General features: G+C 42.8%; 1 protein-coding gene across 3 annotated transcripts in view; it reads right to left on the bottom strand.

Moving 5' to 3' along the window:
- rerea (arginine-glutamic acid dipeptide (RE) repeats a) overlaps positions 1-25,195 on the bottom strand; it is a 123,775-nt gene that overhangs the window by 79,528 nt on the left and 19,052 nt on the right. The window contains exon 1 of one of the 3 annotated variants that reach the window (XM_068323677.1): positions 7,599-7,957. The exons of 1 other annotated variant lie outside the window; for it this stretch is intronic. The gene's annotated coding sequence lies outside the window, so the exon portion shown is untranslated. Of the gene's footprint in view, positions 1-7,598; positions 7,958-25,195 lie in introns of those variants that run through there. One more of the 3 variants, XM_068323661.1, reaches the window with a different exon arrangement.

The raw sequence follows: 25,195 nt of genomic DNA, 5'->3' as shown, positions 1-25,195 counted from the left end.
CCTATTTCCAACACAAAGATACGGTTTTAGCGCGCGTCACTCACTGGACTGATTGGAGGCCACAGGGTGTTAAAAGTGTCACTGCAATGAATAAGAGGGACGGGACACTAAAGTAACTGAGCTGATTGCTTTAAGTGGGGGGTGGGATTGGATAAATTGAGTATGAGGGCAAAAATAAAGAAGCGTTTTCCTGCTTTCGCCATAGCAGGGGGAATAAATCAAGCAGAGACTGGATCAGTGTTTAACATTTTACAAGACAGCCTGATATAAATCTAATATTCACTTAGGAATCATTGCATTTGACACATCTTTGCATTGTGATAACTTGACTGCAGATGAAATTACCTCATGCAGTTGATTTTGCAAAAATCGAATGACATCAAACAAGCACGGTGGTGAAAATAGAGACAGCAAACCTGAAGCATTGAAGGACAGAAAATACAACCGCTTTGCTAGTTGAAAAGGTTCAAGTGAAGAGTAGTAGCGCTGTGCATTTTCTATAGCACTGCCACAACTAAGTTCTTTTTCACACACATACACACACTCCTAATCCATCAAGGATTCATGAGTCAACACTCAATAGCAGAGCGAGTGTATTTCTCTCCTTTATATGACTGCGGCAAGAAAAGAATAAAATTTCCAGCAGCCCACTGTCACCGCAAACACTCATTCATTCAGACCACTCTAATAACCTTGGGCCGGCCACCAATGCCCTCACTTTATGGAATAGTGCGAGAGCTAAACTGAACCCTGATTTCTCCCCATCATTTAGTTTTAAGAAATCCAAATTCCCTGAACCTTGTCCCGCAAGAGCTGGCTTCACTGCTACCACAAAGACATATTTTTAAGTAATTATCGTGGAAGACGTGGATGTGTTCCTTTAATCAGTGCATGGCAGAACTGAACAAATCCCTCCACAGCGTTCCCAGAGGAACACCTTTCTTTTGAAGGCCAATCAGGTAAAGGATCTCCTTCCCAGCAGCAAACTGAGTAGGTAGGAGGAAGTGTTTGAGGATGAAAACATGCTGCTACTTCACCGTAATGTCCTTTCCAAAGAAAGGCCTCTATTATAAAGTGGAATTACAATGTGATGCTTTACAGATTCTCTCTGACTGTGTATCCCATTACTTTCTATCTTAGTTGTTGGGCTTTTGTTTGTTATGCTGGTGCGATAAGCCCCGACTGTGTATGGCTGGTTGTACTACAGCAACTAGTGTAATGCTAGGTTTGCCAAAAGCTGTCAATCTGTAGGAGGGATTGTCTGTGTTTAGAGATCACTAGGAGACAGATGTCCAGTCTTGCTGCAACGCAGACTCAAGAGTTAACCCCAAAAACACCATGTTAGAAATGTGCTTTCACAGGTGGGGATTTCATGTTGCTCTTTATCAAGACAATAGAATCACTCGGTAGTCTTCATCTTGAGGTGTTGTGGAGCTGAGTGCTTCACCTATAAGAATATGCTGCTGTAGCCTGAAAAGTCATTACACATGGTCTTGTGAAAAATATATACATAAATAAAAGAAATCTAATTCAAGGGTGCATAAACGACACTGGGTTTGAGCAGACAAAGAACTGTGAGGTTTGGACGAATGTGAATACATCAACTGGATATTATGAATGCCTCTGGAGAGCAGATGACTGGAGGGCACTGGCAAAACGCAACATCAACGTCGCCCCATGAATGTACAGACATTCTTCACTGGGCTAAATAAGAGTCATGCTCCAATAAGCAGAATCAAACCCTCTGAGCATCTGTTGTCTTTAATTCCTCCCTCTCTTTGCGTTGCACAGTGGCGTCACAGTTAATGATTTCTTGGGGTTGTTCGTTTCCCACGTATGATATACATGTTTAAAACGCTTATGTGAGCAGAGTCAGATCTGTGTAGCAACCGTCGCTGCCAAGCTTACTCCCAAGAGCGTTCAGCCTCCATGTTTAATTTCAAAAGGACGGCTCATCAAGAGGAAAACATAAGGTATCGGCGCACTGCATTCCAGTTTCTCCTGGTTTACATATCTGGATTGTGCAGTCATCCCTTCAAGAGAGAATCACTGCGAACTAAAACAATTACACCCCACCCCCACCCCAGCACAAGCCTCTGACTGGCTGCCTCCACTCGGCTTGACAATCGAGCCCATTAGATCTCCCTCTGAATTACAGCTAGTTAACATAAAACACTGACACACATCAAGAATAGTCATTAGCCTGATTTTTAAGCATAAAAAAACAGGACTGATTAGCCAGTTCAGAGAGATCATCTCCCTACACGCAGCCTGGGGCAGCTCTTCCCATCCAACTCATTATTTTCAGTAGAACAAGGCCACTGATGAATCCTGTTGGGTTAAATGTAAGGTGCTATCGTTATAGCCTGAATTACACATCACACAAGCAGACTTTAAGCTTCCATTCTTGCAGAAAAATAGGGGAGGGGAATCACCCAGGACTGTAACCACACAGATAAATCACGCTAAGCTATGCAGCAAAATCAAAATGAAATTGTTGGAGTGCATCACTTCAACACAGCTGCAGAATTACGAAGTGAGAAATGCTGTCAAATGTTGGCTTTTAAGGGATACAAGCTAAGCTGAAAAGTGCCAATGATACATCACGAGTGATAAAGACATTCAGTCCTGCTCAGAGAGGTTTTCCAGATGTGATAAGTCTGCAATGCTCCAGTGCTTCACCACTGGAAAGAAAGACGCTGCTGCTGTTTTCTCCTCATTTACGTTGTCAGGGTGACGGAGAAAAAAGCAGAATCACCTGCACAACTAATCATATGAGCAAATGAAAACAAGTCAATATTTTCCCATTGTGTGGACATGCAATACATTTGCACAGTAACAGACGGTACAATTATATGGATGATGTGCCAACAATTGTTACACGGTGAAACTAAAGCCAATAATGACGTGGTATCAAAAGACAACCTTTATTGAGTATGAGATGAAGTACAAGCTGATCACAGACTGTCTAGACTGTTCTTCAAAAAGAAACATTCATATAATTCTTTGGAGCCAACGGACAAAGATGTAATCGCACTGATCAGCTGATGTCTAATGATAGATATGTCATCTATTAGAAGCCTTACTGCAAAGACACACAAACCTTACAAAGATGTAAGGCAACAAGACTGAGAATATAACATTCAGATCACATACAAACTGGCTTTTACTGCCAAGGGCTTACTTGTCTTTTTTTTTTTAAAGACATCTTCTGCATTAAAAAAAAAAGACAATTAGCTATCTTTTCATAACATCATAGACAAAAGCAAAACATCCCTGAAAATAAAATGGTGCAAACATCATCTGAACAAGCCTGGCTGAATGCAAGCAAGATCAATGGGCAAATTTATCAGCAAATATTACCATTCTCCGCCTGGCAAGTAATCATTAAGGAATGGCACATGCATTATTCATTGTCTAATGTATAATTCAGAGTTAACAGCAGATTCTATGCATAAATAAAGCTGTGATACATTTAAGCACATTAAATGTTTGCTTGCAAAAATAGGAAATGAATGCCCAGCATGAAGACTTTCTTGCTGCAGTCGCTTGATTATTTTGCTGCCGTTCCTGAGGATGCAGGAATGTGGAATCGACGCTGGAAAACTGACTCCGACAGCTCAGTCATAACACACACAGTTAATGTACACACACTGCTGCTATCCAATATGGAAGAGTGCTCAATTCACAGTGTGCATCTTGTCTTTCAGCTGCATTAAATAAATAGAAGTTAGGATGGGAAACCACACACTGAAGCTTCACAGTTCACCCATTTTTACATTCCAGCCCATAAAGATTTATGCGCTGTCAGTTAATCTCCCTCAGACAGTCTCAAATTGCATTCTTCTGTTAGTGTACTCATATTCAGTATCCTACCTAAACACTTTGAAGTGCTCCAAGCCTTGAATTAAACTAAAGCAGAACAATATTTGCCCCCTAGCATAACTAACTGTTGACTTGATTCTGTTCATTCTAGCTGTAACTAACCTGTAAGGCACGTTACCCCATACAGTGGGACAGAGGCACTATATAGCACATTAATGAGTGGATACACACCACCACAAACACTTACTACATGTTGCTGAATTAAGAACTTAATCTGTTTTCCCGATGTGCTTCTTTAAAAAATTGCTATAATGAGTGACTTGGGAGAAATAAATGTACTTTTACACCCATTATTGTTTTAACTAGCATCTATATGTTTAAGCTGTTGTTTAATTGTAGTGGGACTACAATAATGTTGCTTTTCCAATGCTAGAGTAACAATATGTGGTATATTCAGACACTCTGTGTCGGAGGGACATTGACAGGGAGGCGAGGGACGGCAAGGGCACGCCGGTTTGATCTGACAGAGCTCCGAACAGGCGGCCCTGTGGGGACCGCCATTCCACTTTATGACCATGCATTGAATTAACAAAGCCAGATGTCCCCCCCTCCACTTAACATGTGTTAAAGTGCCTTCGATGGGCTTAGCTGCTTTAAGGATGTATCTAAATAAAGGGGGGGGGGGACAGACAGACCTTATATTTAATTATCCAAATATTTCACTCATCGACGTCTCCTGAGATTGGTGCTAATTAAAAACATCGCCCCTTCGTCCATGCACGTGACATATCGGACAGATCCATCTTTGGACAATCCAAACACCTCCTGAAGTCACCCACCAGAGGGTACTGCCTCCTCTGCAGGGTTTCTTGTGTATTATGTCAATCAATGGCGTTTCCTAAATGTGCCTCTGGTGAACCAACCCGCAAGGACAATAGGTCACGAACTGGTCCCATTCCATTTAGAAATGAAACCTGACAAAATAATCCACAAGATCCTGGAGAGGTGCATCAGTGCTCCATGAGTCTGCCTCCATGTCAAAGTGGACACAATGCAAACAGTATGGAGGCCATGACTTCCCATTGATTTTCCACCTGGCTCTATTACAAGGACCCTCATGGATTCCTGTGTTGTTGGGGGGGGGGGGTCAGACATGGGAGAATGAATTCTAGTGCTTCCTTTAATGAGGTTGTGATGTGATCGAACAACAGTCACACAACCAAGAACCTGTTTATCAGATCAACATCTCAAGTCTGTTTCGAAATACAGTAGATGAATCACAATTGGCTTGTTTCTTTGTGACTGGAATGGAATAGGATCCATCAAAGAAAACCACAGAATGGTTTTCTTAACAGCCAGCACCCGGCAATCATCCTGACCAGCGGTGAAAAAAAGGGGAGGCAGACATGTGGCGTTGTGGAATTTCAGTGAGGGACCATCATGCAAACAGCTTGAGTAACGTTTTTCCAGTGACCTGTCAAACATTCAGCCGCCTCCCAGCAGCCAGACGGTCGTTACAGCCTCGCTCTACGCAGCATCTCCCTCCCCGTGTGATCAGATACAGCCTCTCTGATCTGGATACGGCCCCTCAGATGCCTCCGAGGTGACGCTCATGCATACGCCTCTGTGTGAGCTGAATGTTTACCAGCTCTTTGTACTATGTCAGCGCTGAGACTCGTATTCCTGACATATATCCACTCTGCTTCCACTTGGTTTACATGCAACCACACTGCAGACTCAGATCCAGATCAGATTCCAAGAAATACTGGTTTGAAGCAGCGCAAATGGAGATTATGTGAAGTGATAGTAGCTGCTGTGCTGTCATTTAATAGCAGCATTACCATGAAACCCACAACTCTTTTTATAAAATACATGCCACAGTGCAGAACGACTCAGGCTCTCGAGAACAACTCCATTAAGTGGGCTGACCACTTCCTCTTTCATTCAATCCACAAGTAGTGAGACTAAATGGATCTCCCAAGCCTCCAAAGGCAGTGGGGGAGCATGCCATTTCCAAAAGAGCTCGGAAAGACATGCCAGGCCAGTTTCCCCACATGAAAGTTGAGACTGTAAATATAATTCGACGCTACTCAACAACACGGTTTTTCTGTCAGAGGACTGGTATTCTTTTCCATTTCAAAGCACTAATTGTCTCCCATTCATTATCCGCAAAAACAAAAGGAAGCGCATACCTGGCCTGAAAGGAGAAGTAGTAACCTGGTGTAACTAGGTAAAACAAAGGATGGGTATTGTTAGTGAAACGTCTTATCTTTCTTTATGGTGCCACGCTGAAACTCAATCAAAGTGACATAACCTGAAAGTCATGCATGAAGTGGGAGCGAGGCGTTCCGACTCTTCTGCTAATCACATCTGAATCAAAAATCAGAGTGCAGTGACAGTTCAGCTTTGTCCACAGCTCTGACTCACAGAAGCTCTAAGAAAGACAATCATTGTTAACATTTATGACTTCACCACATGACTTATATCATGAACCATATTAGCCTTCTCAAAAACTGGTGGTTTAACACATCCTCTGCAGATTTGTCTAACTCAAATGGATTTATCACATTTAAGTATTAAACTAAAGGTCACTTGTGAGCTTATAAGGGGGTCACGGTGATGACTAGCCCCTCACCATAACCAATACAACACATATTAGCTCACACACAAACCACAGCAGGAGAGCTGAGTGACTGTTTTATGTGGCAGACACCGAAGCCAAACATCGCTTCCCTCCCTCTCAGGATTTGGATTTTGGTTTCAGAAGTGAAACTTTCTGCCGTTCTCTGACCACACATCCTCCAGACTCAGCTTCAGCCCGGAGTCTCACAGTGATTTCCATCAAGTTCGTCTGCTATGAGATGAAAACGTTAAGACAGGCTATTCTCTCAGACGAGTAACTGTGGTCTGCTTTCAAATTCTGAGCTGCCCCATCCTGAACACACACACACACATATATCCCACCAGCCAGAGCCCTTGCTCTTTTCATCAACAGGCACCCCCCCCTTTCTCCTCCTCACACAGTGAGAGCTGCATGTGCTTGGGCCAGAGTTCATAGCCTCTGGGGTGCTGAAAGGGGGAAGTCAAGTTAATTTGGTGGCCCTTCAACAGTTTACAACTGGTTCAGCCAGTCTCCCACACACTGCCTGAAAAAAATAAAAGAATCAACTGCTTTCCATCAATACCCCCAATAATCAATGAATGACAGGAGCAAGGCTGTGAATGCAACCGCCTTTACTTATTAAACATTTGGAATCCTCCCTGGTTATTGATGCATATTTGCACCCTGACAGATGTATTGATAAAGCACAAATGTTCACATGTTGGATGTGTTTATGTTTACGTCATTATTCTCCCTTTAAATCCATTACACCCAGGAACCGGGTCATGGGGAGTTGATTGGGGTAGGGGTGGTGGTGGTGGTGGCGGGTGAGGGGGGGGGGGGGGCACCAAGTTTTTACAACAATGCAGTTCAACTTTCAGCTCGCAGAAGCGCTCGGAAATATTTGATTTTGAGTCACAAGCGCTCCCCCCCCCCAAAAAAAAAAACTCCGCTCATGAATAGAATCTAAACACTTCTTCTCCCACCAGGATTTAGTCGCCACTCCGCGCAGAATTCCACGTTTCTCTCTCCAAATCGCTCCATACATTTTGCGCCCACCGTGTGCGCGACTCTTCCCTCCTCCACCAGCAAAACCCCCCACCCCCCCACAGAACCACAACCGTCCAGAAATCTTTTCTGTTGTTGTTGCTGTCGGTATTGAACTACTCACCCGCCAGTCTGGTTATTCTTGGGAGTCACAGACACTGCTGCAAACAAGTTCAAAAGCGCAATCCTTTGCCCGAGATGACCCGAAGTCGAGCCAGCTGGGCCAGATCCAAAAAAAAAAAAAAAAAGCCGAGACAAAACGAGGCAAACGAGGATTCTCTCTCTTTTTTTTCCTTCTTTCAAATATTCCCGGTGCGTTTTTTTGTGTTTTTTTTAAACCCCCGCTACCCGGACCGGCGGGGCTTGACGCGAACACTTGCTCCAACAAAGGACGGTTTCACTTTACTGATGGACTCTTCTCGTCCGAAATGGCCGAGAAAAAGGCACTAGAACGTTAAGCGAGCCCCCCACCCCCACGGAAAAGGCTCCTTCCCTCCCCCTGTGGCCGTGTTGTTGCTGTCGATGATACCGTCCGCATGAAAAAGTCACACGGCGCTGGTAGTTGTTTCGAAGGCTCGGAAACCAGCGAGTTCACCGTTTACAGACTCCACTTCCTTTTTCCACACACACTCACACACACACTCACACACACACATGCTCTCTCTCTCTCCCTCCCTCCCTCTCTCTCTTTCCTATGCACACACTCCACGCTCACTCACCCACACCCCCCCCCCACACCCCTCGATCGCCCCCTCCTCCCTCCTCTTCAGCTGTTCAACAGACGCATCCACATGGCTGACCTAGTCTTTCTTTATCCAGACACTGGTGGAGGAGAATTACCCCCCAACACACACTCTAATATCAAAAAACAAAACACAAACCAAAAAAAAGCATGTGTTAAAAAAAAAAAAAAATTGGGAACGAAACAAAAACATGGACTGGATTCAAATAATCGTCAGGGACAAAAGGGTGGTGGTGGAGGAGGAGGTGGTGGTGGTGGTGGTGGTGGTGGTGGTGCGCCAGTGTTGCTGCTGATTGATGGAAGCCCCTGTGGGGGTCGGGTGGAGGAGAGGAGGGGGACCTGAACGCAACATGCTCAGTGTGTGTGTGTTTGCTTGCATCAGGATGCACGACTGCCAAAGTGGCCCGACCGACTATAATCAACCGATCAATAGTGCAGCTCATGGGAATGTGACTGAAACACTCCAGCCAGACAATGAGAGCTGGTAAACGGCTCCATGGTACACTTTGGTTTTTATCTCTGCACAGCGACACGCAGCAGTGACGGATCTTAATAGAAACTAAATAATTCAGTAAAATTGTGCCCTTAAATACTGATTTGTGCCTGAAAAAACAAATAGTGTATGCATCTGCTGGAATATACACAAGCAAAAGAGCGAGAAAGAGAGAGATTAGAATGCTGCTAGGGCTTGTGGGGCTAATTTGCATTTTGTATAATGAATTAATTAGTCACCCCACCCATTAAAAAGGCAGAGACAAGCAGGAGTGATAATGTGAATGGACCATTAGCAATATTTGGGATGGTGATTTTTAATGGATAGCCGGCACATTGGATCAAAATGTGATCCTGGCTGTTTTCCAGGCATTCAGTGTTGAATCTGTCTGAAAATATACATGAAGGTTGTTGTTTTTTTCTCTCTCTCAACACACACACACACACACACACACACACACACACACACACACACACACACACACACACACACACACACACACGTATGCTAGAGAGCAGCAGTAACCAAACATGGAACACGTCAAGTCTTAAATGAAAAGGACGAGTTCCATTTTTCAAAGAAAGCAGCTACAGCACATTTTCATTGTTTTAAACACGACACTGGATTGTTGTCAAAATCCAATTAAATAAAACAAATACTTTGTACATTCGGTTCCTTTATGCAGCAGGAGAGACAGGCAATAAAGATCAATAGTAATTGAGTTGAGGGTGGCGTGCAGAGAGGGAGGGGGGGTTCCTTCATTGTGCTACAAAGCGTGTTCAATAGTGTGGTGGTGGTGGTGGGTGGATAGGAGAGTATGTGGTGCAACAAAGTGCAAGTAAAACCATTCCCTTCTCCAAATCCAACAGTCCAGAGAGGTCGTACCCCACTCCACATAATAACCCCCCCCACACACACACACCGCAGCAGCCACAGCCCCTCCCTTATCACAGTGAGCATACATTTCACAAGGTCACTGTTTATTGTATTAACACACAAACGCACACACAGTCTGTCTCCTGCTGCGAACTGTACAAATGCTGGAAGGACTCGAGTCTGATAAGTTCTGACGGCCAATCAGAGGTGTCTGTGTTTGTAGTCCACACGCCATTTTTTTAAAAACAGGAAGTTAACCATATATCAGGTTCCTAAATTGAATCGATGGTGAGAAAAAGGAGCTGGTGAACTGGTTGAGGCTCAAGTCAAGAGAGCACCAGTAGTGAACGCTCCCTAGAACGGTTAGTGGGGCAGCCTCCCCCCCCCTCTCTCTGCTAGATGAGATCCCATTATCAGACAAACGGGAACTCCACCTCCAGGATTTCACAGCTCCACTGTTTATCACATGTCTCTGTCAAGTTGGGCACCACTAACCGATAATGAAAGGAGACAACCGGTGCAGTTACAAGCAAAGCACTCCGCATTCTACAGGCCTAAGCATGTATCTGGGAAGCTGACTGTCTATTCACTACTGTTCTGCATTCAAACGGCTCATCACAATAACTTTTCCTTGAGCAAACCACCCCCACCCCACTCTGAACCGCAGTGGCTTCGATCCCCGCCAGAACAAACAAACAAAAAAAACGGTGTTTCCTGTGAATTCAGATGGAATAAAATCCAACAGATTTGTGTGACGCTAAAAAGAGAATAATTACACTTTAACGCAACGCCCTCTCTCCTACAGAATATTAAAGGAGAGCAAATACAAGAGCTGTCAAAACCCAAGGGGGAGAAGCACCAGAAACTATCATTTTGAAAAGTGTTTGCTTCATCCACATCAAGCATAATTAGTACAAGTGTTACTAAACAAAACGACAGGGAGAATGCCACTGAATCAAAGGCCAGCGTGTCCCCTGCCTACTCCCCCGGTCTGACTACTCCATTTATGGTTTGTAGGATTCTGTAGCCACTTACGCTCATTAAAAATGAATACTTAACAAAAGCTGCTACCAACAGACACATAGACACACACACACACACACACACTAGCACACACACGCACTTGTTTGCTTTAGGCTGACTTTTCCAGACTGGAGAAAAACAAGCCACTCAGAGGAAGCAAAAACAGAGAGCAGACACTAAAGAGAGAAAGTGCTCAGTAATACAAGTAAGGCAGCCAGTTGCTAAAACAGCAGAAAAAAAGTGTCACGGATGAATGAGCCAAGACTCTGAGAGACCTGGCAAGCCTCAGAGGCGCTGGCCTCATAAGCACTCATATCTAGTAACTTCATTTAATTCACCAGGGATGAGCAGACGAGTTGAAGGGAAATACGCACGGAGTCAGGAAAACAGACTCGTAAAGCTAGCAGGCGGTTAGCGTGGGGTTGGTGGTTTACTTCAAGGAGCTCAGTTTAACACATGACTAAATCTCTACTGGGTAACTTCCCTGCATCCAAAGCGTAACACAAAGAGGTGGTGGGGGAGGACGTGGCCAGTCCTGGTGGCTGTCTCACCATTCTGGTTCAGGTGTTATCTTCTCCGTTCTACTTCACGTTAGACACTTGAGCAGAGCTTTCCCAGACGGGGGTTTTTGGGGGTTTTTTTTTTTTTAAAAAGCAGCACGTCTTGCTCGGCCACACGTACACATCCGTAAAGAACAAAGACTTGCTTGACGTTGCTGTTCCTCATGTTAACTAGACATGCCGATCCTCCCCCCACAACGCTGGCAGGCTAGCAAAGAAAAAAGAAGGAATCTGACTTCAAATCAGTTATTGCTAGTTTATGCGATCATGGATTGTTCTAAGTTCTCTTTGCAAGAGAAAAGAATCAAGAAGAAAATAAGGGTTGAGAAAAGTTATGAAAGCACAGGATTTGCCTGGGAGGGGGAGGGGTTGGAAGAAAACACTCCTAACCAACCTCTTGAAGTTACTTAAAATGATTCACCTTGGTCTTCTTAACTGCTTGTGGATGTGAAGTTCACGGTTTTCAAGGACTGTTGCTTTAGCCGAAGAGAAATGTGCTTACCCGTCCAATTAAAGGAGTTTTCAACAACAGAAGTTAACATTTTGCCACTAACAGCTGCATCAAGACATCTCTGAGACAAATCAAACAGACAGGTAGTAATTACGCCGCTGCCATGCAAGACTCGTAATTATGAAAGTAGTAAAAAAAAAAAAAAAAAGAAACAAGCGAGTGAAGATAAAAGATAAAAGAATGGTGTTCACTTTAGGCAAATCGTGCAAGGTCTAGCCTCACATAGTTAACTTGTTTACATAGCTATTCATAGTCACATTTGGCAGCCTCTTAACACTCTGGAAACGAAGACGCTCCTAGTTTACAAATGCTTAACATCCAAGCCAAGTAACACAACTATCAAGAGACTGCAGAATCTCTACGGTGGTACTCCTGCTATTAAAAAAAGATAACCACAGTGCGTCCTCGTTCCTCGTGGGTAATGCCTTCCAAGAATCACACGCGATTAACGAAAGCCACGATAGAGCGACAAACTATTTATCTTATTATTTACGATAATTTAAAAGTTTATGAACCCTCCCCATTGAGATTTTAAACCTCCTTCTATCTGTATTACCTTTTCCCACACTCTTATCAACTGTTGAAAGCACTTTTGTGTCTCACGTAAGTCCGAGACTCACAGAACGGAGCGCACTTCCGGATGCCGTCAGCCAATAGAATGCGCGTACAGTATCACGTGACTACCTACCAAAAATCCATGATGAGGTGAAGTCGCGAGCAATGATGCGCGAATGCGTGAGGGTGCACGGTACATTACCCTTATTCCAGTTGGGGGTAGCAGTCACCTGGTAGACGAAGTCAGGCAATACAAGGGAGAAAAATTTAATTCTTATATTAATAAAAAAACATCAAAACTAGATCTTTTGTGTTTGTGGTTTTCATTGGATCGCTGCTTCTTGAAATGAAGACAGAGGTTGGGGCGAAAACCAGAGTATAATCAAATCTGTACCAACCTAAAGTCTGCAGGACGGTCAAACAAACAGGCAAACAAATGCACACATGTACTGTATTAGACACTTTCACTGTGAGGGCCTCGTTTTCCACATTCTTCACGCTCTCACATGGACTGTCTCTGCCTGTCTGATTCTCCGGGCCAAAACAGTCGTTCATTCATCTGAATATAAAAGAGCAGTTCAGCTGGCTGTAGCTGTACTATGAACAGATCCAGAGGAAGGAGAATGTATTTCCAAAAAGGGCCACAAAGAGACACAGTGCAGGCTGTGGCGAAAAAAGAGGAAGTTTACATTTCAGGGAAATCCTTTTGCGAACAAAGACTCAGCAAGATAAACAAACAGTACATTTGCCTGATGCTCAACTCTGGATTCAGTTAGGAAAATCCTCTTCCAGCGGGGTAAGACTGTATTTAAAGTGACCAGCAGTCAGCAGAGAAAATGAGATCTATTATCACCAGACAAGACCAGAGAGTGGTGGATGGATGGAGTGTGTGTAATTCCTGTGTTGCTAAGCTTATCTGTTCAAATAACCAACGACTGCTCCATTACAACACAGAGCACATGGCTGTTACCGCCTCACGCTGCCACCCTATGGACAAAGAGGGAAGGTGCAGCTCTCAGTTGTTGCTGTGCTAAAAAAAAAGTCAAACCAGGAGGCTCACAGAGTGTAAAACAAGTAGACACAAAAATGAACTGCCTACGCTACATCAGAATGCATGACATGACTATTAAGTAGCTCACTCTGGCACATGGAGCTCCATCTTTTCCCTTCGATTCATCCTCAGAACTCAATCTGCTGTTAACGTAAGTTAGTGGAAGTTAATCCACTGATAGTCTGAGATAAGAATAAGTGCGTTTGTCATAAATCAGAAGAAAGTAATTCAATCAAGCTTGCAAAGATTTTAAATGTTTCCAGCTTGACCAGCGATAAATAATATTAAAAGCAAATGTGCGATGAAGCATGTCAAATGTCAGGTGCCAGAAAAACGATACGTCATTCAGAGAAATGGCAGATAGGAAGGCCGTCGAAGATGTGTTATGAGATGAGACTGTTTTTGTGGGAGTGAATGGGTAAATCATGTCTGTGTGCAGATGGAGCAGACAGTTAGGAGATCAGCGCTGAGGTCAAGAGGAGCCACTTAGCTGTGCTTTGGCCTTCCAACCTCGGCAGTGTTCAGAATCAAATGCTCTGCTGAGGGAGTAGATAAAAAGCTTGGCAGCAGTCTTGTAACTGGAGACTGCTGCATTTACCAATGCTGCTTTATTTATGGCTTTTTAAAAAGTACAAAATGGAAATTAATGAGAAGAGGTAGGAAGGTGGGAAGCGTGCTCATTAGCCAGGATATATATTAGGTTACCCTCGCCAGTGCAGCTCCCTAACGGCTTTAAATCTATCCTGGGCTTATTATAACAGACAAAGCAATACATAATACAGACTTTAAAGACATCTCTCAATTACATTTAAACTAGAGCAGTTGTTTTAGTTTTGTTTTTCTCAAACACTATCACTGTAATTCAACAGGAGTTATACCAGATGTGAGGCTGGTTTCCCCCCCCCCCTCGCCACATATTATTAATACAACAGCAACGAGGCAGGAAGGTGTGTGTGTGTGTGTGTGTGTGTGTGTGTGTGTGTGTGTGTGTGTGTGTGTGTGTGTGTGTGTGTGTGTGTGTGTGTAGATAATTTGGTGAAATCCAAGAATGTTAGGTATCATTTACTATTACATGACAAGTCTGTTCCTCTTTGCATCTATTGTTTGGATTTATGATTCGAACGAACAAGGCCGTGTGTTTCTCATTAAGCTGTTTCGGCCACAAAGAATTACTACTCAGGAGTGGTGAGCTGGAAACGCTGCAAATTGGTTGTTTGGATGCATATATTCTGCATAATGCATGAAGCATCTAACGTGTGTGTGTGTGTGTGTGTTTATGTGTGTGTGTTTGTGTAACTCTGATATTGAACAAAGTGAAAACCTTCCATGCTGCATTCAAAACCTCAATGTAGAGGGGTTGGTGTACAGTATACGTGGTGCAGCGCTTGGGAAAGGAAGTTAAAGCAAGGAAGTGAACGCCATAGCTCCCTCTGGTGTGCTCTCACTTTCGCATCTTTATTTAAAAAAGGACTGGAATGCAAATGGCAAACAGTACAGTATTTTCCGCACTATAAGGCACACCTAAAAGCCTTTAATTTTTTCAAAAACCAACAGTGCGCCTTATAATCTAGTGTGCCTTATATATGAAAAAACTGTTTTAAGCTGGGACATTCATTGAAAATGCGCCTAATAATCGGATGCACCTTATAATCCAGTGCATCTTACGTATGAAAAAAGTTTTGAAATGCGGCATTCATTGAAGGTGCGCCTTATATTCCAGTGCGCCTTATAGTGAGGAAAATACTGTAATTGCATTTTCATAGGAAATTCAACGTACAGCACAGAATCACAGCAATGACAAAGTAGACTGGTGAACTGGAAGGTTTAAAGCATGACAGATTTGTGCTAGCTACATAAGAGGGAAACGGGTCAGCCTATTGGTAGTGCCATTGAGCAAATTATACAAACACACAAGGAAAAGTGATGCAGGGTAGCATAAACTAGCACTTAAAGGATGAGTGACAGGTGGAGGAATGAAGACGTCCACTGGCAGAGGAAAGACCAGCAATCATGGCTAAAAAAAAAAAAAAAAAGCAATACATGCATAGGGCAAGAAAAACAACTGAAAGTACCAAAGGGATGAGGAGAATGTGTGGATGGTCCACTGAGTGTGTTAGGTTTAGAAAGATTTTAGTGGAAGTCAGGAAAATATTAGTTAGCACTCAAATGTCAAAGCATTTTAGACTAACCTTGACTGCATTCAGCTCCTAGTTGCCACCCTCCCTCAACAAGTATTGACACAACAAAAGTCTCCAAGAGAAGAACTGAAGGGGGAAACACACACACACACACACACACACACACACACACACACACATACACACACACACACACAGAGGATAAAGAGAACATGAATGATGTGGAAATGGAACAAACGATGTGATAACAGCCTGACAGTAGAGGTGCATTCACTGTAAAGACGGCTGGCACCACGTTTAATTCCTGGTGAAATACAGCCACTGAAAAACACCAAGGTGCACAATATGGAAATTTCACCATTCACAGTGCACTTAACTATTTCTATGAGGAGATTATGAGATGGGTTTTTTTTGTGCCATTCTTTGCCTTCTTCTCAATAACCCTCACACACACACACACACACACACACACACACACACACACACACACACACACACACACACACACACACACACACACACACACACACTTCCCCACCCCTGAACCTCCCCCATTATCCCATGAGCCCTTCTCTTTTCAGCCTTGCTTGACAAGAGCTTGGAAATAAAAACATCACAGCTCTGCCTCGCAGCACCTGTTCAATAACATTGACATCTCACATTCAGCATCCGCACACACAGATTCCCTGCATTTACTCTCTTTAACACACACGCACACACAGCTCCCTACTGTCTAGTGCGTTTACATGTAAACATTTTGATGCTGCACAGATGGGCATGTTTAACATGTGTTTTATTTCTGCCCAGCGTGTGAGCTGTTAGTAACCGGGGGGACATCTAAACGAGAGGCTGGATAGACACCTACATTTGTCACTCATAAAGAAATAGTGATTTTTTTAAAAAGTCTTTTTTTCTTTTTTTGCTGAAAGGTTTTTATGTCAGCTGGAGTCAATATTCAGTCATGATCAATCCATCCACTGAGTCGGTGGTGTTCCACTTCTTTGGTGGCTTACACTGCTGTAAAAAGCACATGAAAGTTCATAGATTGTAATTATATGTAGTTCTGTGAATAATGAACACAAGAACATTAAAAACAGACAAAATGATAATTGATAGGAATGAGAACATAGTGTGATTAAATTTTGCTATTTTTTGAATAAATGTTTATTTCTCATCACAATGAGGAATTACCAATTATTTATTGAGGACAAAAACAAGGTTACATTTTTATTAGGAGTAGAAAAAGATGCTCGTTCTTATTCATTCCCTGCCTCTCATTAAATATTCTGAAAAACGTCCACCTGTAGTTTGATGTGACAAGGTTTCTTATGTTCAGAATGTGGAAATAACACCAGTGTTCAGTGACTGAAATCAAACGAAATCAAACTATTGTCATCAATGCAGTCTTAGACCTGTTCATCACAGTGAAGGGATTAAACCGCTGCAGAAAAATACACCCAGCAATCACCCAGATCAGCACATATCATCATGTCCACACCGGGAGTGGAGATATTTATGTGACATGTATTTGTTAACACTTGAATGGATTGTCCGTTAGAGGAACCTCTTATGGTCTAACCTGCATGAGGATGAGATGAAATGTGCAGCAGACACCCAAAGCTATGGTCTAAATGCTGTCGCTAGTTGCGTCCTAACCATGGTGACTGACATGTTTTAGAGCAATCAGAGCCATGGCAGTAAATCTAAGGATTAGATCTATGCATGAACAGCTTGCGCTGATTTTGGAACCATCTCTAGGATTTCCACTGCAATATACAATGTGAACGTCAAGGTAAGGACTGCACACCCTCCAGACAGGGACCCAATCATCTCCCTGTGGTTTTAATCCTATAAAATGCAGCCAGTGACTAGCATTTTTTTAAAATTTTTATCTTCTCGTATATTGGACTGGAGACTAGCCAGACAGCACCAGGCCTGCAACAATGGACTGCCAAGACATCTAGATTCCCCAACAAGTCACAACGGACTAACTGAAACCAGCTCGTCAGGCCTAGAAACGTCCAGTCCGATACCGCAGAGTGTGTGTCCACGTCAAGGACTACCTCCACGCTCTGTGGGTTGAAGGTTATTACATGTGAACACCACATCAAGTATGCAGCACATGACGTGGATACCGGCAAAGACAAAGTGTCCTTTCCTTCTTTTACACCTGGTATGTAATGTACTCGCAAATATATAAACACGTGCTAAAATTCATTCACGCCCAGTTGACATCCGGCGTCCCAACATTAAACGCGAGAGCCTCGCTTCCATTTGTCTGTCAGTCTTTCTAAACGTCCACAATAAGGTTATCAGCGAAGCCACTGTTTCAGTCAGCGACACAACACAACAAGAAAGAAACAAACAAAGACCCTTCATGGCTATTTTGGACCAGCATGTCCTCCACAAGGCCATGTCTATATCGGACAGACCGCATGCCTCACTGGGAGAAAAGTCAATTCAAATGCAACAGGAATAAAAATATTTCTGTGTGCACATGAAAAAAAAAGAACACTGGAGTTTGCACATATTTTAACCATGCTAAAATCTGCACATTTGCATTGTGTGTTCAGGGAACATTTCTTGTTTCATTGTGTTATATTGTTTTATTTTTGAAATAGGATGTCGTGTTTCTTTGCGTGTTGTGTTTCTTGTGTTGTTGTGGTTTATCTTGTGTGTCTGACTGAAAGCCAAGTTCTCCATTTGGGATAATAAACGGCTGAACAGAACTGAACTGGAAGAAAACTAAGATAGTGCCTTATTTAAGATAGTACTATTTCTGTACTCTAAAAAGGCGAGTGTCAAGCCTGTAAGGATATGAGTAATCATTCTAAAAGGCTCCAGAATAAAGGAAATGTAGTCCAATTTAAACATAATTACATGTGTACCCTTATGGGTTGGGAGGGGGACCGGACCCACCTGGGGTTAGAGAAAACAGGGTGAAGGACATAAATCATGGAAAGCATAATCTTGGCAACCAGGTTCGGCATACGGCAGCTGGATTCCCTCTTCACGTCACCGCTGACCTCAGCAGCTATCAGGCTAAACAAAAGCCATAGGGCGATCAGAGTTGTGATGCAGCGTCATGAAGCTCTCAGAGTGTGGAGGCTGCAGAGTCTCTGGAAGTGGAACGCTCCACTTACTACCCCGAGGAAACATAATAATAACAGGAGTGAGGTGAGTGAGAGCGAGTGACAGTAGAGCTGCTTCTATTAGGTAAGCACATTGAGCCGTCAGGCTGCCACGTTCATCAGCGCACAGAACGCCAGTCAGCAGCGGCGGCGGTGGCAGCACCAGTAGGCTCGTTCTACACTGGAGCACATTACTGTTACTGTGGTGATACGGGATTGGGGGAGGGGGGGGTGATTTGCAAAGCAGATTTGAACCAGCTTTAGGTAATGCAAATGTTTTTCTGCAATGATTTTGTGCAGAGTTTCTCCTGGACGAACGAAAGAGCAGGATAATGATGTCATTATCATACATGTCTGCCTGGACAGAGGGTGTGCCGAGATTAATGGATGGAGAGAATTTAGATCAATCAATAATCAATTGATTACTCTGCCACTGCTAAAGCAGTTAAAACAACACTCAACAGCTCAATGCCTGTTGAGTAAGCAGTGAATGATTTGCGAGCACAGCATCCGGGCTGGGGTTCTGTGCCGTAAGAGAAGCCAGCAGAATTAAGAGGGATGCTCAGCTCTCTTCCCTCATCATAATGTCACCCCCAGTCACTGCCATTGCACTTAATGCTCCAAATTAGGTCTAAAATGGGTAGTTAACATTCCTGACTGAAAAAACAGGGAATACTTATCGGTTTCAGCCAGTGCAGTGGAAGCATGGAATCCCATCTACAGACATATTTCCTCCCTGCAACATCGGATCCGTCAATGCCTACAGACTTCCTTGAGTTGTGATACATCCACAAAAGAATAAATAGGACCCTCCAGTTTAATCGACAGCAAGTAAGTTAATAGCAGGAGAAGGTGGTGATAACATATCTGCTCAGTAAATTGATGCTCACAGGGAAGCAGAAAGGTCTAACAAATCCATATTCAAATTTAAATCCAGGAGTTCTGATTTGGTAGATAAGCGTTTCATGTCAGGGCAATTAAAAAGAGGTTTCTTGTATGAGCTGATACTAACAGTTGTAAAGTTCTGCACTAGTATATTATTTTATCGTGTTATTGTGAAATATCACACCACCTAAATATCAAAGCGGTTCTATTTTGAACCCGCGAGTGAAGAAAATGTGTTAAACACACACACACACACACACACACACACACACACACACACACACACACACACACACACAGCAAAGTCAGATGGGATTGTTCTGCATATACAGTGATGACTCTACTTATGAATGTCTCTACTTACGAAATTTTCTACTTACGAAATTTCTCAGTAGGAAAATATTTCCTCTACTTACGAAAGAAATTTCAACTTATGTAATCTAAAAACACAGTATCGGCTGATACTCGAATCTCCCACAGGTTCCTGAACGCAACATTCTTATAGCTGCTCTGCCATTGGCTATTACCTATTATATAGCTTCCTGGCATCCCATTGGCTAAGAGGGATGCCACTCCACCTCTGTGTGGAGATAGATCGGTGGTTATTTAGTGTCTTCGGCATTCGACCTGTGAGGTGTTCTGATAGTTTTGCGTAAATATAATAACTTTTTGAGTACGTATTCGCTATGGACCCCAAGAAAGTGACGGAGAAAAGAGGAAAAGAAAAGACAGAGTTTTTTTGTCCGTACAAACGAAGCAAGAGATCATAGAAAAGCATGAGAAAGGGATGCGTTTGGTTGATCTCGCCAAAGAATATGGCCGTAATGCATCTACAATCACCACGTTATTAAAACAAAAGGCAGTTTAAGGAGTTTAAGGCATTGCGTGGGTGGTTGGAGAAGTTCAAAAGGAGGACTGGAATTCAGTCTGTTGTTCGGCATGGTGAGATAGGAACGCATGAACCAAAGAGGGCAAAAAACAATGAGGACAGCAGTTAAAAGGTAAATGACCGTCATTACTATTCTTTATTCTATTCTTTGTTTTTTACGTTATGCACAACTCTCATTTATTGTGTAATAATCTAACCGTAACATGTATTTGTTACATGTTTTAATGCATTTTTATGCTTTATAAAACATTTATGTCGGAATTTTGTGGGCTTGGAACGGATTAGGGCATTTGAATGGAAAACGCTTCTCTACTTACGTAATTTTCTACTTACGTAATTTCTTCCGGAACCAATTAATTTCATAAGTAGAGGTACCACTGTATAACTAAAGAGTGAAATGAAAAAAGAAACCCATGCTAGTGCAGAAGATGGACACGGATCATCATGATTAATCACTTCCCTTTTCACCCTTCATGTTATCCTTCAAGCAAATGACCAAGTTTTGACTCCAGTTTCATCTGAATCCTACAACATCACGAGTTACTGAGAGATGAGAGACACGGTTGGTTCAAGACGGTTCAAATTCAGTTCAATCATCGCCACAAACATGTGATTTTCAATTCTTTTGTTTTTCTGACTTTGTTTCTCTCTACTATGGAGTAAAATTATTATTTTTAGGTTTGGACTTATGCTGAAATACATTTAAACGCTCCATGGGCTTAAGGAATTTGAAAGTGATCACTTTTGTCAATTTGCTGACATCTTATATGCTTCACAACTGATAAGGAAAATAATTTCTGGATTAATCAATCCTGAAAATAGCATTGAATGCAGTCCTAGTGTAACTCTGGTTGTGCAGAAATTGTTAATTCAATTCTATTGTTTTTGTTTGTGGACTAAATAATGTAGCCCTAATTAATATGAAACACAAGACAACACAAAGTCAGCTCATCAACGCTTGTCACATGAATGTAAATGACTATTATATTTTAGCGGCATTAATTTTCCATACACACATATCCTGAACGGTGCTCGTGCTTCACGAACCCTCTCGTCTGTTCCTTCCACATTCCTGGTCTCAATCATGAAATGTGAGATCAGCCTGATTGTGTTAGGAGGAAGCTGATTGCGCTGATGAGTGGAGAGCTGCTGAAGAGAAGAACGCATCAACACTGAATCAATGATGACGTCAATAACAGCCATGTTTGTCAGTGACACTAGTAGCTGTGCTTTTTGCAGACTGATGGACCCACCATCAGTCTAATCACACTTTATACAGCAAATTTAAAACATGAGGCTAACCGCTAGCAACTTAATGTTCACTAATGGGGATTTCAAAATGTGGAAATGTTAGTTCAAGTTATCCGTAAAATGATTGTGAAACTTCTCACTGAAAATATATTGGAAATAGAATTGAATAGTATAGTCAATGCTGATTTAGTTTCTTAATGTTCATTAATAAAAAAGTAAAGTCAATTCCCTTTACATCCATTACATCTCTCTTGTAAATTATGTCTATTATTATATATACATATAAGTATATACACACACAGGTACATCATCGCGGATTTTTAGTAGGTAGTCACGTGATAACTTACACGCATTCTATTGGCTGACGGCATTCCGAAGTGCGCTATGTTCCGTGAGGCACAACAGTGCTTTAAACAGTCACACTCTTATTGAGTGTGGGAAAAGGTAATACAGATAGAAGGAGGTTTATTATCAGTATGGGGAGGGTTCATAAACGTTTAAATTACTGCTGTCGCTATATTGCGGAATTTGTTATTCACATGTGGTTCCCGGAACACATTACCCGCGAGTAACTAGTGCGCACTGTATGTTTGTATTATATACACACACACGCGCACGCGCACGCACACACACACACACACACACACACACGCACACACACACACACACACACACTTTTTTCCACATAATATGGAGAAATGCTGTAAGGTATGAATGCTTTCAAAAAATAAAAAATGTTATTGTTTATATTAATGGACTCATAAAACGCAAAGTGAGCGACGAGAATAAAAATCCAAATCAAGTCAATTTTTGGTGTGGCCACCCTTTGCCTTCAAAACAACTGACTGTAGAGAATTAACAAACAAATAAAGAAACAGAATGTGATTCAACTTCTCCCCCCACTCAGAGGGAGCTGAATGCTTGACACTAAACGTGCCGTCATCCTCCCGAGCCAGAGTGGGTGAGGAATGACGGTTGTGATGTGCACCGACACCGGGCCCTGCTCCTCTGCAAATAAAAAACATGCCTCTCACTTACTGCGCCCACCTCCCCATATATCAGCATTAGAAAAGAGTCCAGCAGCCTCAAGGTCAGCTCAATTTCCTCCCGCTGTTATGAAGTATCAGGATCACAGCGAGTGGGGGGCACCCACCCACACATACACACACACACACACACACGGACGAGTGAGTGAACAGGTGAGTGAAAGGAGAGGGAGAAAGAGGGGGGGGGGGGTTGGAACGGGAATGAGAAGGATGTGGAACACAATTGAGAATTTTGACAAATCACCAGGAGAGCAGGAGGCTTTTTTCTCTGCAGTGGGTTTGAGCGACTGTGGGGAGGAATGAAGGGAACATTAAGCCTACACGCTCACAGAGGTCTGTCGTGTAATTGGATCAGACAGTTTCCTTCAACAAGCTGATTCCTCTTTCTCAAGTGCAGTCTGGGAAAATAAAATGCAAATAGGCCTACTGAGGTATTGTGTCATAAAAAAAGTGTATGTTTATAATTTCCTGTAATTAAATTCTGAGCTGTTGTGTGGGAACGTATCCAACCTAAAGCGTAATATGTTATTTTTCTTCCTTTTGAGATCGGAGCCCATTCATCACATGTCTAAGCAATTTGACAAATTGCACACAAGCATGAAAGCTGATCATGTATATGGCAGAGAGAGCAGTGTGTGTGTGTGTGTGTGTGTGTGTGTGTGTGTGTGTGTGTGTGTGTGTGTGTGTGTGTGTTTGTGTGTGTTGTGATCCTTGGCTGCCTGAGTAGCTGGGTTTGACATCTTCAGCTATGAGCCTGGGGAAATAACAGCAAATTCACTTAATGGCAGCACCTCATCTGTTCCTCAAACAGGCTGAGGAGGGATGGTTCCTCCAGGTGTTTTTAAGTGTGTGTGTGTGTGTGTGTGTGTGTGTGTGTGTGTGTGTGTGTGTGTGTGTGTGTGTGTGTCTGCGTGTGTTCTCAGCCTGCTGCTGTATCTCATATCTGTGCAGGTGTGTGTTTAAACACCGAGTGCATTGAGATCCATCACTAGCCTGGATCGGCCACCGGTCAACAGTGAAGCAAGCCTGTGACATCACAATTGGTCGGGTTTGGTGTGTGTGTGTGTGTGTGTGTGTGTGTGTGTGTGTGTGTGTGTGTGTGTGTGTGTGTGTGTGTGTGTGTGTGTGAGTGGTGGATGTGTGAATGAATCTAACAGGCTGTTAGATTCATTCCATATGCAGACCTATATGTATTTCTGTGCAAGGATGTTTGTATAGGTCTAAGAAAGCATGATTGTGTGTGTGTGTGTGTGTGTGTGTGTGTGTGTGTGTGTGTGTGTGTGTGTCCGTAGGGAATGTGAGAGCCAGTGCTTTATCCCCCCCCCCTTATCTTTATGTAAGTTATTCCAGGAAAATCTAAAGAGCGCAGCTGCCCAGAGGGAGCTGGGCTGTCTTTTATTTTACTTGTTATCCTGAATTTCCTGGACACCATTTGATCTTATCGTTTGTAGTGTGTGTGTGTGTATACATATACACACACACACACACATATATATATTTATACATGTCAGTGTGAGCTGACAGTGGGAGGTGTCAGCTCACCTCCCAGCCACTGCCAAGGCGCCCTTGAGCAAGGCACCGTCCCCCCCACAAGCTGCTCATTGGGGCACACCCCCTAACCCGTCCCTCCACCTCTCTTGTACTGGTTGTCATTAACTGCATGCCTACAGGCCCCTAGTGTGTTGTGTTCAGGGGCCTGTATACGATGTTTGTGTGTGTGTGTGTGTGTATATATATATATATTATATATATATATATATATATGCATGTACAAAAAACTGGAGTGGAAAACAATTTCCCCATTGTGTGGATGAATAAAAGTGGATTTGATTTGATATATTGTGTATGTTTACATGCATATATTTACATATAAATACACATCTATACACATACATGTATCTCCATAAAACTGTAAACATTAGAGAATGGGCTCCAGAGAGGGAAGTAGTTTTCAGAATGTGACCCTATCTTGTGACATAAACAGGCACAACCCAGCTGAAGCAGTGACAACACAGCCCTGCTTCATGCATGCCTGCCTCCTGCCATCCTTATGTGTGTACAGACAGCAAACGGCCTACAACGGCCACAGTCATTCTACATACAGCCTGCTCAATCCAGATTTATTCCATTGCACAAAATCAGATGCAACTTACCCCGTGGGCACTCAGAGTAAATAAGTGACTTATTATTTTAGTTTGAGCAACTACCGCGCCATTTAGACATCACAGGTGGACTAAAGGTAACAGCAGGTAGCTCTCAGACACCTCAGTCTGGATCCTACTGGAGTGTTTTCAGAACCTACGACCCCCTGAATGATGCTTCCGTGGCAGCAACAGCAAAAAAATGACTAAAAGCCTGGTTATCTGGGCAACATTTAATTCAAGCCACCCTGAGTATCTCATATTGTTCAGATGTTTTAATAAATAAAAAAAAAGACTCAAAGACTCAATTACTGTTTATAGCAACAGCATTCTCTCCAATATTTGTTCCATTGAGATAACACTTTAAATTATAATTTGCCATTTAAAATTATTCTTTTCCAATTATCCTAATCTAAATACAGTCATAGT

This window comes from Antennarius striatus, chromosome 2, assembly GCF_040054535.1.
Source record: "Antennarius striatus isolate MH-2024 chromosome 2, ASM4005453v1, whole genome shotgun sequence".
In the NCBI taxonomy this organism is placed as follows: Eukaryota; Metazoa; Chordata; class Actinopteri; order Lophiiformes; family Antennariidae; genus Antennarius; species Antennarius striatus.
The sequence above is the reverse complement of the archived record's forward strand: the minus strand, read 5'-3'. Positions and strand labels throughout refer to the sequence as shown.